Here is an 18,739-nt window from a genome sequence, read left to right as displayed (position 1 = left end):
AAAATCAATCACTTGAAATTGACCTGGAACTGACACACATGTTAAAATTAGCAGAAAAGGATGTTGAAAATAATTAGAACTACATTCCACGTGTTCCAGAAATTAAGTAGAGACATGTGAGATATTTTTTAAAAAGTGCAAATTGAACTTGTAGAGATATAAACTACAACATCTGAGGTGAAAAAAAATACATTAGATGAAATTAATGGCAGATTAAACACTGCAGAAGAAAATATTAGAAGGAACCAGAAAACACATTTTGTACAGAGGAACAAAGAAGGCAATGACAGCAGGCTTGGAGATCATGGGAGCCAGGAAGGCCCTGAACCTTTGTAGCACTGAGAGAAAAAGCACCTGTCAGCCCAGGCCTCTACACCCTGCAAAACTGTCTTCTAAAACAAAGTTGAAATAATGACTTTTTCAGACGTACAAAAACTGCAAGAATTTATCACCAGTAGACTGGTGCTATAAGAAATACTGAAGGGAGTCCTTTAGACAGAAGGGAAATGATGCCCAATGGAAATATGGATCCACACAAAGGAATGGAGACCACCAGAAACAGGAACTGTATGGATAAACAAAGGAGTTTTTTTTTCTTAGTACTTAAATCTCTTCAAAATCCGACTACCTAAACAAACAAACAAAAGTAACACTGCGGGGGCACCTGGGTGGCTCAGTGGGTTAAAGCCTCTGCCTTCGGCTCAGGTCATGATCCCAGGGTCCTGGGATTGAGTCCCACATCGGGCTCTCTGCTCAGCGGGGAGCCTGCTTCCCCCTCTCTCTCTGCCTGCCTCTCTGCCTACTTGTGATCTCTCTCTCTCTGTGTCAAATAAGTAAATAAAATCTTTGGAAAAAAAATAACAAAAAAAAATAACACTGTGTTGTAAGGTTTATAACATACGTACATAAGGCCAGGAGGGAGAAACGGAAGAATGTTTATATTGCATGTGAAGTGCACTGACATCATTTGAAGGTAGACTGTAACCAGCTTAAAAACCACATAAACTCCAAAGCAACCATCAACTTAAAAAAAAAAAAAAAGGAGCTGTAACTAATAAATCAAGAATGGAAATAAAATAGAATACAACAATTTTAAATACTCAACTAAAAAGAAAGCCCCCCACCAAAAAAGAAAAAGGATATAAAGAAAAATAGGAAAAAAATAGTGAGTTACAGATTTGCTTCAAGTTCAAAAATCAACCAATCTAATTCATCAAATTAACAAAGTAAAAAACAAAAGGCATCTGATCATTTCAATTGACTCAAGAAAAGAACTGAACAAAATGCTACATCCATTCCTAATAAAAACCAGTAAAAACTCTCAGCCCACTGGCAACAGATGAGGGATGGAAAGGAATCTACGGAAAACCTACAGCTAACATCATAATTAATGGTCAAGGAATTACTTTCCCTTTACTACCAGGAGCAAAACGAGGACATCTGCTCTCATAACACTTCTATTCCACAGTGTGCTGAAGGTTCTAGCCAGTGGACCAAAGCAACAAAAAGGAATGTAAGACATCTAGATTGGAGAGGAAAAGGAAAACTGTTCACAAATAACATGATCATCTGTAGAAAATGTGATGAAATCTTTAAAAAGCTACTAGAACTAGTAGGTAAGTTTGGTAAAGATGCAGGACGCAAGATCAATATATAAAAATTTAAAAAAATTTTCAATACACAAGAAATTGAAGGAAAACACCATTTAAAGTGGCATAAAAATAAAAAATACTTAGGGTAAGTCTGAGAAAAGATGTGCAAGACACATATGCTGGAAAATACAAACCTTAAATAAATGGAGACTCGTAACTTGTTTACGAGGCAAAAGACTCAATATTATTAAGAGATCAATGATCGTCCAACGGATCTACAGAGTCAGTGCAATCCTGATTGAAATCCCCGTAGGCTCCCCACCTCCCACAATTCACATGCCGATCCCGAAATTCATACGGAAATTTAAGGGGCCTGGGCACCCAGGCAGCTTAGCCATTTAGGTGGCTAAACATCTGGTCACGCTCAGGTCACAATCCCAGGGTCCTGGGACTGAGCCCCACGCTGGGCTCCCTTCTCCTTCTCCCTTTGTCCCTCTCCCCCTGCTCATGCTCTCTCTCTCACTCTGCTCTCTCAAATAAATAAATAAATAAAATCTTTAAAAAATGGAACTTGAAGGGGCCTAGGATAGCTGTTACTTGTTTTCTTGAAAAACAAGAACCAAATTGGAGGGTTAACATTACCTGATTTCAAAACTTGTCATGAAGTTACGGCAATCACGAGAGTGGGGCAGGATGTCAAAACAGATTATATACAGATCAGTGGAACCAAGTCCAGAAGTGGGCCCACGCATATGTGACAGCTGATTTTTGCTAAGGCAGTTCAAAGGAGGAAAGGAGTCTTTTTAACAAATAAAATTGAAATCAACACTCGGATCCAGTTCAGAAAAACGAACTTCCATCCATACCTTGTACCATACATAAGAAGGAACTCAAGACAAACCAGAGACCGATACGTAAACTCTAACACCTATGCAATCTCTAAAGAAAGTACCAGAGGAGAAAATCTTTGTGATCTTGGATCAGACTAAGGTTTATTAGATTCATCAGAAATACAATCGATAAAGAACAAAGGGATAAACTGGAATTTATCCAAATTTAAAACGTTAGCTCTTTAAAAGACACTGTTACAAGAGCAGAAAGACAGATGAATTAGGAGGAAACGTCTGCAGAGCATGTACCTATGAGGGACTTGTACTCAGTATACATAAAGCACTCCCCAGAACAGTAAGAGGACAGTAAGAGGACAAATACCCAATAAAAAAAAACAGGCAACTGTTTGAGCCGACGCTTCACCAAAGATGATGGATGTCAACCCCATGGGGAAACACAAACTAGACCACAATGAGATACCACCCCATGCCCATTAACGGTGAAACTCCCTGCAGCCAACAACACTGAGGACCAGAGAGGATGTAGAATGGCAACCCCCATGTGGCTGGCAGGCGTGTGAAATGGTAGAACCACTTTGGAAAACAGTTTGACATTCGCTTTACGCTGACCAGAAAAATCCAGCCATTCCGCTGGGTGGGCGTTCTAGCCAAGAGAGAAGAGGCAGGTGTCTGTGCAGACTTGTGCAGGAGTGCGCTCGGCTGTGTTACGTGGAACGACCTTAAGTGGGAAGTGACCCCAGCATCCTTCCAGGGGGAATGGAGGAGTACCCCGTGGTGTCTCGGGAGCACAGAACACTACTCGGCAATGAAAAGGCATGGACCGTTCACGCGCACCGTGACCGGGGTGAGCCTGTGACCCGGGAGAGTCCCAGAGGCCTCATGCTGAGAGCAAGAAGCCCAGCAGCCAAGGAGAGCACGTCCGGTGTGATGTTAATGGGGATGGGAATACACACCGTTCTAGAATGACAAAACGCAGGTTAGTGTTTGCCTGCAAGGGGCCCGGAGAGCACAGGCGAAGAACGAAAGTGCCCGAGGAAACTTCTGGGGGTGATGGACACGTCCAGTATCTGGACTGTAACGACGACATCGCGGGCATAAACACACAACTGCACACTCTATGATATGCATAATGGATTGTGAGCACCTCGGTAAAGTCGTTGAGAAAACAAATGTGCAAAAATGTGAGTTTGCAAGCCAGAAAAAGCACCGCATCAGTCCTTAGAGGGTGATGCCTTAACCTAAGACAGATTCACCCGAGGCCTCCTTTGGTCGCGTCCCCGTAAAATAAGACTCCGTTTACAAAACGGCCCATCAGGAAGGCTGCATTGCAGGGACAGACCTTGTCGGTGAGCGCTGGGGCCAATGCAGTACCCTCTCTTCATCTCCCCCCACTCAGAACCGCTTTGAACACAGACAGAGAAAGGACGCCCACTCCCAGGGGACCCTGTCATGCACAGGGGGAGGAGCCCTGAGCTCTGCCTCGCTGTCCCCGTCCACCAGCGAGCAGAGCCAGAGCTGCCCCCTCCACCACCCCGTGTGGCCCCATAGTGACCGACCTCCTGGACAGAACTCCCTAGCCGCTTGGACAATGCCCACCTCGGAGGCACGGGTATATTCAGGGCAAAAACCGTACAAATGAGGTCACCAAAAGAAATCTCTGGTGTTTGGCTCAGGAGGAAGTCAGGCTCTGCCACCTGACAGCTTTACGTTGCATGTCTGATCTGTGGACAAGACTTGGCTGTCCTTGGGCACGAGAGCCCTGAGACCCAGGAGCCCTGGAGGGGAATCTGGCTGGGGGCCCAGGGTTACAAATACATAGCAAACCTGCATTTTCTAATTTGTTCACAACAAACATACATTACGCTATGATAAAATTCTCCTGCAAAGTAAAATTATGCAAGCGAATTTACAGAGGGGATTGGCTGAAGGCGGGTGATGGGAGGCTTGGCTATGAGGAGCGAGGAGCGTGCAGACTGAGGGCTGGGGTCAGGAGGGTTTCACAGGGAGACGGAGGCCCATTCTGCAGCTCCCTCCCCGAGGAGACTGGGCCAGGAGGGGACACACACCACCCCAGGTTCTGAAGGTCTCACAGTCCAGGGACAGGCACCTGTGCACTGAGTGGGGGTGGGGGGCAGGGGGAGGAGGGACTGCCTCTCTGGCTGGTGGGAGTTCCTGAGCAATGTCACCCATCAACACACTCCCATCCTCTCATTTCCCTTCTGGTGCCTCTGGCCCCTAGTCCTGCCTTCCTGGCACAGCTGGGGCTGTGCTTTGGGGGACGAGAGAGGTCATGGACAAGGAGCTGAACAAGACAAACCCTCCATCCTCTGCCCCCAGGCCCCCGCAACCCCCCCCCCCCCCGCCTACCCCAAGTGAGCTGGAAGCCCCAGAAAGCCCCAGAAAGCCCCAGCATTCAGCGTCAGCAGCTCCCAACATGTTCTACATGCGCACATCTGTCAAAAACTATTCAGGAAAAAAAAAGAGAAAGTCTTTATACCTTTTATTCAGCCAATTTTTCCCGAGGCACTGTGGGCTCTCTAAGAAAAGAAGAAGAGAGAGGAGAGAGAATTACCATCAATGCTACCACCGCGCATCTGGCTGCTGACTGCTGTTTGCTCGCTGACTGGTCAGGTCTGGAGGAGGAGGGAGCACAGGAGCTGAGGAGACCCGCCGGGGAAGCTGGGCCGCGTCGGCACCTGGAGCGCGGCTGGGAGCCCACGTTCCATTCAGCAAAGACAAAGGACCACAGAACACCGAGGGCCCGTGGTCCAGAGTCTCCTAACGCCATCATCTCTGTAACTAGGGATATTTGGTTTTCTCTCTTCCGTGGGCCACAGACTCGGAGTGACCCCCTTCTTCTTCTTCTTCCCCAACCCCCCTGGTTTGGAGGTTACCCACACATGGAGACTTTGCCCACTAGGAATGGTGGCATTTAATCCCAAACTGAGCCCCCCATCACTCCGCACAGATCTGTCCTGCTCCCCAGGGGTCACGTCACGCTGCTGTGGAGTCATGGCGTGTAGACCGAATTTAACACTCGTCAACACTTAACACGAAGAAAAGCGGAGGGGCTGCTGTTGCTTGGAGAGTAGAGAATTCTACATCACACAGACACAACATTTCCTGCCTTTCCCGCAAGGGCCCTTCAGAGACGAAACGAGGGGTGTGTGCGCGTGGGTGTGCGGGCATCATGCGCTCTTTCTGGACTTCAGTTTTCCTTATTTACGTTAATAATGTTTCAGAATTTTTAAGATTTTTGTTTTTAAGTGATTCCTACACCCAGCGTGGGGCTCGAACTTACAACCTTGAGATCAAGAGTCAGTTGCGTGCTCCCCCGACTAAGCCCGCCAGTGCCCCAACGTTTTGTAGTTTTACGTGTTCGTATTGTGCACATCTTTTCAAATTGTGACAGAACACTTAGAAAATTTACCATTTTAACCACTGTCAAGTGTACAATTCAGTGGCATTAAGTCCATTCACACTGCTGTGCAACCACTATCTGATTCTAGAACTTTCCATCACCCCAAGAGAAAACTGCACACTCATTAAGGAGCGCCTCCCCTCCCCCCTCCCACTGTGTGTTTTAAACTCATCATAAACACGATAAAAGTGAGCGAAAAGCCTCTGGAATCCAAGGCCAATCAGACTGGGCCTCTTCCTTGAGATGGAGAAACGTCATGGTGGTCACCATCATCGACGTCATCACTAAGAGCAGGTCGCTGCTGTCATGGGCTCTGCACATTCTGGGCGTCTGGCCCTTGACCGCTGTTGCCGCATTCGGGCCTGAGAACCCTCAGGAGCGTGAGCTAACTTCTGTCCCCCTTTCCCAGATGAGAAAACGATTTGGCTAAGCAGTGGCGCCCCAGTGGCGGGGACAGCTGGTTCCCTGGCAGGTCCCCAGGCGGCCCCCGCACTCCCTGTGACCCACTGGTGGACGGTGCCCTTCTCCATGGGAAAGGAGCATTTAGTGGCCCTGAGCCGGCCCTGCGTGCTGCTGGAGTCTGTGAATCAAGGTGGTGGCATTTCCTGGACAATCTCCCCTCTCCGCCCCCCCGTGCCCCCCCATGGGGCCCCCCAGGCAGCAGCAGAGCAGGCCACGGCGTGGGGCGATCTTTCACGCCCCCTCGTCGAGGGGCCTGCCGCAGCCTGTTGGTTGGTCGGCGTTTTCCCTCTCCGGCCAAGTGGCAAGCGCAGCTCCCGGCGCGCGTCCAGGCACGGCTCCCAGAGCCACCGTGGGGAGGGGCGGGCGGTGGTGGAAGGCCCCCGGATGGAGAAGGCGTCTTCGCAAAACGAGATGGATTGAATCAATCAACTCGATAACTGCCACCTCCGGTTGATTTGGGGGTTTTCTTACTGTTGACTTTCTTCTTGGTCTCCGAAAGTGAGTTTTCCTCCCAATTCAATTCAATTTAGTTCCACTTAATTCAATCCATCCAGCCCCAGGGAGCGAACTGCCCAGAGGGCACGGCTCGGGAGTCCGCTCCTTGGGCTGGTCTGAGGGTTTGGGGGTACAGCGCTGCTCCTGTCCTGTGTCCCTCCCGACCTCTGGCTCCCACGTCCCCGCCCCTGCTCTCCAGGCTCTGCGCCCAACCCGCATATCTCCTGCAAGTGCCAGAGACACTCTGGAATTCCCAACCAGGTCAGGGTAAGGCATCCACATCCCCCACCCCGCCCCTGCCGCCTGCCCTGATCTCCAGGGACCCCCAACAGCCTTCTAGTTCCCCGAAATGTCTTCCATTGTCACGAGTATTCTCATTTGGTCAAAGCGAAAATATCTGGTATGAACACGGGTGGGACAGCTGTTCAGTCACTGTCCACTCAGAGGCTGGGACCCGTGTCCATCTCCAAAGAGCCTCTGTGTTTCCAAAAATGCAGAACCAGAGGGCTATCAGGGGGCCCGCTGAGCCCAAGGCCTCCAGCATCCGTGGCACGCAAGGGTCCAGCCTGTTTATCCAGCGCTTCAGGTGACGGGCTCCCCTGGCCCTCCTTGTCCTCTGCTGGAGAACAGAACCTCCGGGGTAGTGGGGGTCTCTCTCGTGCCCACGGGCTGCAAAGGAAGCGTCCCCCATTGGGACCCACTCCTGCTGTGGCCCGGCCACCTTCCAGGTGTGAGCCAGACAAGGATGGGTCGACCCGGAGGGGGCCTGCCCTGCACTTCTGGGATGAACCCTCTTCTGCTGCGTTATGTCGCCCACTCTGCCCCACCACCTGCGCTGGGGGCGAGAGATAGGGAGGGAGATGCCTGGGGCCTTGCTGATGACACCCCAGGTCAAGCTCGCGGGTTGGGAAACGGAGCTGATTCTCAGCCTCACTGTTAGCAAACACGGCTCTCCCCGCTCAGCAGGATAACCAATTACGGTGATTTTTGCCGGGATGATCAGGTTCCTAGAGGGACACAGCTCATTAGGCTGGGGGTGCTGATGTCCCCAAGTGGGCTTGGAGAAGGACCCTTCAGCGGTGTCCAAACACAGCAAGGCATGATGACTGAGCTCGGAGGGTCTTCACCCTGCCCGCCCCCCTCACAACGGCCTCCACACACAGTCTGTGCAGCAGCGAGACAGCAAGACTCGGCCTGTGGGGCCCTGGTGGGCGCGGACTCATGCGGCGCGGGGCTGCTCTCCAGCTGGGGGGCGGGAGCTCCCACAGCCCAGCTTGGCCACCCTCACCCTTGACCGCACGCCCCACCTGCGGAGCCCGGCACGGGGCTGCCCCATGGAGCAGCACACATTTGCTGAATGAGCGAAGGAACCCAATAGTGAGCACTGGCCTCCAGGGACCTGAACCGCGTTGCTGTTCTAGAGAAGGGCCTGGGTCCTTCTGGAGTGCTCTTTGCTCTGGGGGATCCCACGGTGGATGAGACTCAGCCCCCGTGGGGACCCCTTCCGCGTCTCCCTGCCTGCTGGCTTCTGCTTCCCACCCACGCCCCAGCTCCCAGAGCCTGGCCGAACATGTGGCCTCAGTCTAGGCCCCCCCGCGCCGGCCCCGCGTGGAATCGCCTCAGCGAGTCTCCTCCGAGGGAGTCCTCCCTCCTCTCTTGACTCGGCTCCATCCAGACGACCCAGGGAACCCTGTGACCCTGCTTCCTTCTGTCCGTAACATGTTCTGTCCTCCAGACGCTGAACTGCTGTCCCCTGTGTGGCCTTCATCACGCCAAGAATACGAGTCCACGAGGAAAACCAGGTTTTAGTGTGGATCACGCCAAACCACCTGCCCCGACGGCTGTAGCCCAGGCCCTTCCCTCTCGTCACGGCTCTGCCAGTCGCCACCGGGGTCCTGGCCGGGAGCGGACTCTCCCCACTGCGGGCGGGAACGGAGAGAGACACACAAAGCAGAACCCGTGTTTGTGGTGGGCAGTGACTCCTGTTCGCTGAAGCTGCCTCTGCCACCACCGTCTCGGCTCTGATCTACCGAGCGACTGATGTGCGGGACACCGAGGGTGCGTGGCAAACCCCACGTCCGTCCCACGCGGTGGGCATCATCATCCCGGCGTCCGGGCGAGAGAGGAGCCCGTCACACGTGCGTTCTGCTCTGAGCCTCCAGCACTTCCTGGGAACGGTATTCCGACAACGAACGCATCCTGGGCCCCTTCTTAGCTCCAGGGCAAGGATAAACCAGGCGGCCACAGGTGCCGCGGCTCTGGGGTGAAGGGGAAACGGCCCGTCCTGCAGTGGCGTCCAGGAGGGCAACGCTTGCCGATGCTGAAGGGGTAGGCGCACTGGCAGAGACCACAGACCCGTTTTTGAAGGAGGCGGCTCAGGTCTGAAGCAGGGAGAGGGGGTCCTCCCGCGAGGACACAGGGTCTTCATCCGCTGGGCTGCCGTCACAATGTGCCCCTGCCCTCCCCAGCAGGGAGGTCCAAAGTCAGGGTGCTGGCGGATCCCGGCTGCGGGAAGAGCCTGCTTCCTGTCTTCCTGCTGTCCTCACAGGGCGGGCCCAGAGCGAGCTCTTCGGTGTCCTCCTCTAAGGACCTTAATGCCATCACCACCTCGGCTGAGATGCCACAATAGCAACACACTGGGGGCTACGATGTCAGCCTGGGCATTTGGGGGACGCATTTGGTTAGTCCAGGGCACCCAGAGGGCCAGACCCACACCTGGCTTTGCTCCTTCTGCATCTCCCCGAGGGTGCGGTGGCAGTGCTGGCTCTCGGGGACAGTCAAGGTAGATTTTCTTTGGACCAGGAAGGGCCTTGGGGGCCCCCTGCCCACCCAGGTGGTGGCCCTGCCCCCTGGGGTGGGGCGGGCTGCGTGGGGGGACTGGGGTAGCTGATGAGGCCTGCCTGCCTGCCCGCTGGCGCTCCTGCTGTCTCACCTGGGATTTTGTTAAATGGCCTGTTCTGTGCTCTCTCCCTGAGGGGAACTGGAGGTGAAGGGCGCAATTTTATAAATAAAAAATTAACTGTGGGTGGCTTAAACATGACTTTTGATGATGGAGATCATGATGGCACAGCCACTTCAATTTAAAGTTTTTTTTTCTTTTTTTTTTTTTTCTCCTTCTGAAAAGAAATTCACCTTTGGAGAGGAGAGAGGAGGGCGGGGGAAGGAGGGGAGAAAGGGGAGGGGAGGTCGCTGGCTCACATCTCAGAGGCCTCAAGCTGCTGTAGGAGAGACTGGGAGTTCTGGCAGGTTCCGGCTATTGCCCTGGGCTCTGGGTGCACAGCCCCTGCAGGCCTACAGGAAGCCCCCCCCACCCCCGCCCTGACTAGGGACCTCTGGCAGGGGGAGGGGGCAGGAGTGCATTTACTCTGTGCTTAGAGCGGCCTAGATCTCTCTCCCAGGAAGCCTGGCGGGGTTCAGGGCCCACCAGCTGGAGTCCCCCCAGCTAGGCCCTCAGGCCCCTCTAGTGGGGGCAGGGCGCACCCAGGCTTTACGCGCCCTCTGCCTGCAGGGACACACCCCGGCCCTGGCATCGCAGCTCTGCTGCACTCACCCAGAGCAGGCGGGTGAGGGCCCGTAGAGCCCACCTGGCAGACTGTGAGCCGCAGCCGCAGCATCTACGCAAACCTCCTGCCTCTTTGCTCCCCAGGCCCCGCTTTTCTCTGACCTTCTGTGGCCGGTTGGCTCTCCTGGCTGTGCTGGGCTTTGTAACGTCCTGAAGAACGACAGGCCCAGTCCAATGTGCCCTGTGCAGCCCCAGGCCTGGGCTCACGCTGGCCCTGTCGGGGGTGGTGTGGGCCGTGGGCACCGTGCCCTCGACGGGGTGAGGGCCATGGGGAAGACGTTGCCCTGCGTTAGCTGAACTCGGTGCAGACCTGGGAAGGGAAGGGAGCTCACTGGCTCCAGGACAGGGGCCTCCCGCAGCGGAGGGGCACCGACAGCATCCGGGGTGTCCACGAGCACTGCTGTGTATCACCCTCCTGTTCCCTGGGTCAGCCTGGTATGGAAACTGAGGCCCAGAGGTCCCCAAGACCGACACTGTCCAGAGACCCTGCTGTGGATGTGGACATTTCCAGGGTCCCCAGTCACGGAAGGGAAGCAGGGGGGTGGGCCTTCAGCAGAGACCCCCGCTCCCCAGACCCGTCCAGCATCAGGTTGTTTCAACACGTCTGCAGAACCGCACGAGGCCCACAGCGCGCAGACCAGATGCCAGTTGTCCTGGCAGGAACGCGCGGTCGCCTGGACCCCAGAACGTGACCTTATGGGCAAACAGCGTCTTTGCAGATGTAGCTGTCTCAAGGTCATGACGAGGTCACCCTGGATTAAGAGGGGCCCTAAGTGCAGAGTCTGCCTCCAGGAAGCAGGGAGAGGACACAAGGCAGAGGACAGGCACGGGAGGCAGGCACGCGGCGGCGAGCCTGACAACGCATGGGCCTCCAGGAGCTAGAAAGGGCAGGAGGATTCTCCCCTGGGGCCTCCGGGGAGAGGTTGCCACCCCTCAGGCTGGTGGGAGAATCACTAGCCCTGGTGTGTGGTGATCTGTCACGGCAGCTCCAGGACACCCCCTGGTGTCTTGGGGCCTTTCCACGTGCATTAGAGTGGCCACACATTTGTCCGGCGGTCTAGCAGCACGTCCCTCCCCCGGCTTGACCCTCTGCGACATGAATGCCGACATGCTGACCCCTGGGACGTTCACCTCTCCCCGGGGGGTCTTTCCAGGGCTCTTCTCCGCGAGCTGGGTGCCCACGCCGGTGTCGCACCCCCAGACCCCGAGAGATACCACTAAGTGTAAAGACTCAGGAGAACCGACGCTCTCCTGGGGGGGTGTTCTGAATCCACTTCTTCAATTTGTTTCGGATTTTTTGGTTTCTGTTTGTTTGACTTTTCTTCATTTACTGTGGTAAAATAACATAACAAAATTTAAAATTTGAACCAAAATGCGTCATTTTTACGTGCACAGTTCCGTTCATTAGGAACATTCTCATTTGTTGAAGGTCCATCCAGCCGTCCATCATCTCCAGACATGGTCATCGTCCCAAACCCAAACTCTGTCCCCATGAAACGGGCTCCCCGTGCTCCGCCCCGGGAACCTCCATGCTACTGTCTGTCCCGGTGAGTCTGACAACCCCCGGGACCTCTGTCACCGGTCTTTGGAGGTCACATGGTCTTCGTCTGTTTGTGACTGCAGGATTGCCCGTCATGCAAGGTGTTGGAGGCCCGTCCGTGTTGGGGCAGGTGTCAGAATGTCCTTCCTTTTTATGGCTGGGTAAAGGTCCGCCGCGTGTGGCCGGACCACAGTTTGCTCATCCGCTCGTCGGTCGGCGAACATGTGGGTTGGAAGCCACGTCTGAAGGCCAGAACCATGCACTTGTCCACGCTTCCTATCTGGCCCCTGCAAGTTCAGAAAACCACAGCAAAAACTGTGGCCCAACCTCGCTCGTTGAACGCTCTTCTCCGATTTTGACTTCTGTCTCCTGACACATTTCCATTTTATCTGGTGTCCTTACGAAAATGGATACAAAGCTGCAGAGCACAATGAGGATGGAAGCAGTAAACCATCACGGGCTCATGGTCTCGAGGTCCTTCCTGATGTCACACTGGGCCATGCCCCCCGGAGAGCCACCCAGTCTCCAAGTCTGTTTATCTGCCCAACCCTACCTATCATGTCCGGGTGGGAGGGGCACGGCGATGCACGAGAGGGATGCCGTGCCCGGCCCCGGGGAGCGTGGACCCCGGGTCTTGCGCACCTTCGGCTGCTTGGTTTCCCGGCCGCACTGGCGTGCTGGTGTCTGATGACGTCAAGGAGGCCATTCTTCCTTCTAACGCAAAACTAAGGGGCAACAGAGGCCCGGTCTGTGCCGCTCCCCACGGAGCTGGGCACTGTGCACCGTGTTCTCTTCCACACTCAGCTGAAATGGAGTTCAGTGATGGCCACGTCTCCGCGGCAGGCCACTCTCCACTTGGCTGCTCTGTCTTGGCTCCCGTCCCTCCTGTTTCTTTAAAAGCTGGCTCTTGAGTATGGAGTCAGCCTGGGCTAGGTTCAAAGCCATAGCTGGGAGGTGTCTCCTATCTGTGAGTTCTCAAGACCCATCCGACATTCCCCAACAGGTGACCTTTAGAGACCTGAAGATGCACGACCCCTCCGCAGAGAGGGGCAAGTCTGCCCTGAGAACGGGGCCCCTCGGCTGAAGCACTGGGTGGGACGCGTGGGGTTCGCCCTGCCCCGTTGGGTCTGTGAGTGGTGCCACTGGGGGAAGGGGTGGTGGCGGAGACAGGCCAGAGAGCCGAGACGGTGTACGGGGCAGACAGCAGCGTGCAGCTCACAGACGACCCTACGCTGGCTTCTCAGAGGAGGCATGTTTCCTATCAATAATTTAGACATGCCCTTTCTCCTTTGGGAGACGGGCAAAATCTCATTTCCTGAGCAAATCCCCTAAGAAACCAACCTGTTCATTCCTCTAAGAGTTTCAGAAGTCTGTCTCGATCAACCTACTTACAAAACAGAAGTAGATAATGGGCCGAGAGCGCCGGGAGCTGGGTGTTAGGAAAGCTGTCTGTGGAGTCCGCGGGCGAGGGCCCGGGATCCAACCGGGACCACGTCAGGAAGCTCCGTCTGCCGCCTCCCGCCTCCCCTCCTCGTCTCTGTACAGCGGCGAGACCCAGAGAACAGGGCTGCACTGTTCCAGTTCAACGCAACAACTAGAAAATCACTTGCAGAAATAGTGGAAAACGACGCAGATTTTTCCATTTTGGGAAAAATCGTGAGATGGGGGCCTGCAGCTTTTCCCAGCAGCCCCCAGGGAAAGGACGACCCCGTCTGTGCTGGGCGCTCGCAGCAGAGGGCCTGGCATGCTTGTTATAGCTTCAGAGTACTCACCCCCAAGTGCCTCAGTTTACTGTCCTGTGAGGTGGGGGTAAAGACACTACTGGCCCCTCAGTGAGGATGAAGGGAGATCAGGTGCCTGGCCCACTGCCTGGGAGGAGGCAGCCGGCCATCCACAGACACGAACGGCAGGACCCACCCCCGAGCTCGCAGCCCCCCTTGGGCTGGGTTTCCCCCAAACAGGAAGGAAAGGGTACGGCTGTCCCAGGCCTCCAGCCCCAGGGCACAGGGGAGAGAGGGTAGTTTGCGACAGTCTCTGAGGACACTCCTGCACCTCCCGGCCCCAAAGTGGAGAGGCCGGCACCTCCCTCCCCACTGAGGGGGGGGCGGTCTGCGGACTTGGGTGGGCTTCATTCGCTCCGAGGTGCCCCTCTGTCGGGAAGGAGACTCAAACCCAAATGAGCGCAGCACCACCTGCGAGAGCTAAACTGTGCTCCCCAAGCTGGCGGGTTTACCCGGGAGGCAGCAGGTGTGGTGCGAAGACGGGTGGTTTTCATTTATCGAGTCTGTTGTTTTCCCTGGTTTAGGGAGCACCAGCGCCCGTCATCCCAAGTCCTCCCCAGGGCTGCCAGATGGGCGTGTTTGTCCCCGAGCGCTCATGGGGAAGCTGAGGCTTCTCCAGGTAGCCACACTGGCCGTGGCCAGTGGCCTCAGGTGGTAGAGGTGTCACTGTCACTTCCTCTGGGGAATGAGGCTGGAAAAGGCTTGTGGGCGTTCACTGGGAGCTGGTGACTGGGAGCCAGGACCTGCCCCTGAAGGCTGGGGAGGGGCTCCCGGCCTGCAGGGCAGGGATTAGCAATGTCACCTGCCTCCTCGCTCTGCCTGCAGCTGGCCAAGGACTCCTGAGACCCATTTCTGGAACTGCCACAAAGCCTGGACACCAGCACCATTCCTGCCACCGCCTTGTGCGTCAGCCGCCAAGGTTCCCGTCTGTGCGGGGGCTGCGGGTGTGTATGGGGAAGGTGCTGGGAAGAAGGCAGAGCCCACCCTTAACCGACTCCCTGCTCGGCTCCATCCTGGGCCCTTCTGCTCCAACCCTGCTGCACAAGCAGGCCTTTTGTCTTCTGTGTCCTGATGCTTGGACTTTGGGGCTCACCTGACCCTGGAGGGGTCTGGCTAACTCCTCAAGAGAGCAGACAGCTAGTCAAGGAGTCCGCCTTGAATACGCAAACCAACCAACCCAGACTCTCTCTACACTGGGGGCCACCTTCCCCCTGCCCTCCTCTCCCCAGGGCCAGGTACCAGATGAGACAGCCTCCTGCTCCAGAGCCGCTGCAAATACCCAGCTAGCCCGTCCCATGCCTGTCTACCTGCCCACCCGGTCCTTCCCACGGAAACCATGATAAAGGCTCCTGCCCACACTTTCCTTCTCGCTCTGCCTCCTCACTGACCCTGATGCTTCCCCAGGAGGGGCACCTCCTGCTTCCAGGGAACAGTGAGCATATAAAACTCCTGTCCTGACCATCATTCTGTGTCTGTGTGTTTTACTGCACCCAATTAAACAAATCCTGGGTCCCTTTAAAGCACCTGCTGGTCCCTCTCAGGATCTGGGCTCTTGCAGGGGTGAAGCTGGGGGCTTTCCCAGGGGGCGAGGAGTGAGGGAGTGCACCACCCGGCTTAGAGACCACACTCGGCCCCAAGGCCACTGCCACAACCGCCTCTAACAGACGATTCCCACTCAGTGACTCCCTTTTGGAATCAACACGTCTCCTGCCGCTTTACCAGTTCTGGAACCTTCTGTTGGAAGCGGTCTCGGACGTGGTCTCCTGTCATACCCGTGTCCTGGTGAGCATCTGCCTGTGACAAACCCACACTGACAAGCGGCTAATCTGCAGATTGTGGCCTGTATCGACAGTTCTGTTTATTTAATAATAGATGGTGCCGGGCCTTTGCTCACGCCCAGAGTCTTTGCGGAAGACGGGAAACATGATAAATTGTGAACGTGTTTATGCTGACATTCCCGAGGCCCTGGGGCTCACGGTCAGGACTTCCAATAATAATTACAAAATTACTTTGGTCAGGGGAGGGGCCCCTAATGAGGACAAGGTGTGGGCAGACGGGCTTCCGCGGCTGGTCCGCGCCTGGCGAATATTTGCTCCGACAGACGTGCTGCGGCGAGTCACAGCCTTGCCTGACCCGATGGACGTCTGGTTCACAAACACACTAGAGGGGAGCTGAGATTCACAGGGAGGGGGCCTGGCGAGGCTCGCTGGACAGTGCCCCCCTTCCCTGGCTCTCCGTGCCCCCCAGCTGCTGGCTCAGCCTCACGAGCGAGCAAGTGGGCGGCGCCTCTGGGCTGCCCTCCCTTTGCCCCTTCCTTTCCGAACAACAAATGCCTGGCGGTGCTTCTCTGAGACCCGGCTCCACCCTCCAGGGAATCCTGGGGGGAAGTTTCCAGCCCAGTCGACCCGGGTCCCTTCTGGACACAGCCACCACCCGGCTTCCCGTGCCAGGGTCACTGCCAGCTCGGCGAGTGGGACAGAGGACTGGCTGAGAACCCCAGCCCCAGCACTTCCCAGTGTGGATCCGGCGCCCCAGGCTTGGAGCCCTGGCAAGCTCGCTCTCCCCACTCCTCCCTGGAGTCCTCCCTGAATTGTCCCCTGGCTTCTCCCCACCCTCCCTCCGAGCCCATCTGCACCGGCCCTCTGTGAGTCGGGCCTCAGTCCTGCATCACAAACCCGACCCCGTCGGACGCCTCGGCAGCTTCCCACAGCCTCGGGAAGGCTCAGCAGGTCCAGACTCAACTAGCAGTGGCTCACACCGGGGGCCCACCTGCCTCGTGGCCTCACATGCTCCAGCTTCCCTCTCACGGCTTCCCCCTTGGCTAAGAAGTAGAGCTTCTTGTGGTTCCCTGATAAACGTTTATGTTCTGGATCTTTCCTTTCCCTGCTGGGAAGGCCGACCCCTTTCTCTCCACCGACAAACTCATTCAATGAAATTATCAGGCGGCCCTGCTCAGCCCTCTCTTTCTCAGCAGGATGTGGGCCTGTTAAGTGGACCCTCTCTCCTCCCTGAGCAGCCCCTGTCCTGCGCAGGACACCCACCCGGTCCCCCTCCTGCCACTCCAACCCTCCCTCACCCATCCCTTTTGCACTCCAGCCTCCTCCAGTGGGAGACAGAATATCCCTGCTCCTGCGGGCTCAGTCCTGGCCCTTCTGTTCTTACTCTGTGCCCTGGCCCCATGCCACTCTGTCCGTACTCTGGCCGTGCCCCCACCTATGTGCAGGGAGGCCTGCTGGGGCACCTCCAGTCACAGCCCCCAAGGCTCAGGTCAGCTCAAAATGTACCTGTGCGGAGTGTCTCCGACTCCTCCAACCCGACACGTCCAAGGCTCAGGGACCCATCCAGAAAGCTGGGCCTGTGTTGGGGTGCCCATTTTGGTACATGGGAGTCCTCACCCATCCAAGTGGGCAAGCCCTCGTGCCCATCAGCCAGCCTGAGCCCGATTCTGTCAGTTTGACCTCTAGTGCATGTCTAGAGTGCGTCTAGAGTTCATCTACTTCTCTCCACCTTGTGCCACCTCCCACCTCCCCAGCTTGGGCACACACTTCCCACCTGGACTGAGTCCCAAGTGGTCTCCTGCACCCACTTGGGCTCCCACCAGTCTGTTCTCCACTAAGCGGCCAGGGAGACGTTTTCATGATGCGATTCTGATCATGCTCCCTCCTTCCCATTAACACACTTCCCCCGCTTCCTGGAGAGGCTCGGCCTGGCATACAAGGTCCCGTGTGGTCCTGCAGCTGCTCCTGGCCTCCTTCCCAGGCTGGTTCCAGCCACAGGGACTTTCTGTCCTTCCTTCTGCCTGCAGCACTGTCCCCTTCCAGGCAGCGGCCCATCCTCTGACCTCAGGCTAACCTCCCATGGGACCACGCAGGATTGATTCTACTTTCAAAGCATCCTGGACCCCAGCCCTTTGGCCCTCTGTGATGCTCGCCTCCCTTCTCCTTAGTTAGAGCATCTCCACTCCACTCCTTAATCCCAGGGCACTGTCTGATCTTAAGCAACGTAAGATGAGAACACAGCGACATGAAGCTATCATTCAGATCCTCAGGCCCCGTGAACTGAAGAGATGCCCCAGGTTCACATGCATTTTGGGGGGAGGCTGTGTTTGCAATAGGGGCAGGGAGAGCCCCTGTGGTCAGAGAACAGTGCTCTCCCCCACCGCCACATCCACAGCCAAGCCCCTGGGACCTATGACTATGTCAGGTTACGCAGTGAAGGAGGATTATGGTAGCAGATGCAGTTGAGTTTGCTAATCAGCTGACCTTAGAATCGGAGGGTTATCTTGGATTATCCAGTGTAATCACGGTCCTTAAACATGGAAGAGGGAGGCAGGTTTAGACTGAGGAGGTTCAGTGTAAGAAAGACCTGGCCACTGCTGGCTTTGCCGGAGGAGAGATGCAGCGGCTCTGGGGCTGGGGCCAGCCAGGAGGCAGACTCTCTCTAGAGCCTCCAGAAGGAGCCCCAGGATACCCTGACTTGAGCCCCACAAGACCCGTGCAGACTTCAGACCTCCAGAGCCACAGGGGGACCCATCTGTGTTGCTTTAAGTCACCATGTTTGTTACGGCAGCAGCTGGAAACTGATGTGCTCTTCTTAGGGGAAACGCCCCAGAAGCACACGGTCCTGGCTCTGTGTACCATTTCCTGCCAATCTCTCCGTCGGTCTGTCTGTCTCTCCTCTCCCTTCCGCCCTTTACGAGATTTATCGCTCACAGAGAACGAGACACGCATCCCACCTCCTGGTTGACCAACCCGGCACTAGAGGAACGGATGGGGATGAAGGTCTCAAAATCCCACAGCCCCCCAGCCCTCCTCAGGGCTCCTCCCTCACAGCCGGGAGGAGGATTTCCTAAATCCCCTTCCTGGGGCACCCGCCCACTTAGCCGAGCCCGCCCTGAGCCCTCTCCACGTCTGTGGGCACTCTTGGAGCATGGAGCTCTGCCGAGTTACTCTCAGGGTGGCCCCCGCTTCTCTGGAAGGAGCCCCAGGTGGCTGACCCCACTGTGGGGTACCATCTGGGAGGGGCGCAAGGAAAA

General features: G+C 55.8%; 1 protein-coding gene across 1 annotated transcript in view; it reads right to left on the bottom strand.

Annotated features, from left to right (window-relative positions):
• The window catches only part of LOC125087533 (uncharacterized), a gene marked incomplete at its 5' end in the record, with an annotated part of 360,005 nt that overhangs the window by 76,580 nt on the left and 264,686 nt on the right, over nt 1-18,739 (bottom strand). Inside the window, 1 exon segment of the mRNA XM_053447808.1 lies at nt 4,941-4,980.

The sequence above is a fragment of the Lutra lutra genome, chromosome 16 (assembly GCF_902655055.1).
Source record: "Lutra lutra chromosome 16, mLutLut1.2, whole genome shotgun sequence".
In the NCBI taxonomy this organism is placed as follows: Eukaryota; Metazoa; Chordata; class Mammalia; order Carnivora; family Mustelidae; genus Lutra; species Lutra lutra.
Note: the sequence above shows the minus strand (reverse complement) of the source record. Positions and strands in the feature narration are given on the sequence as shown.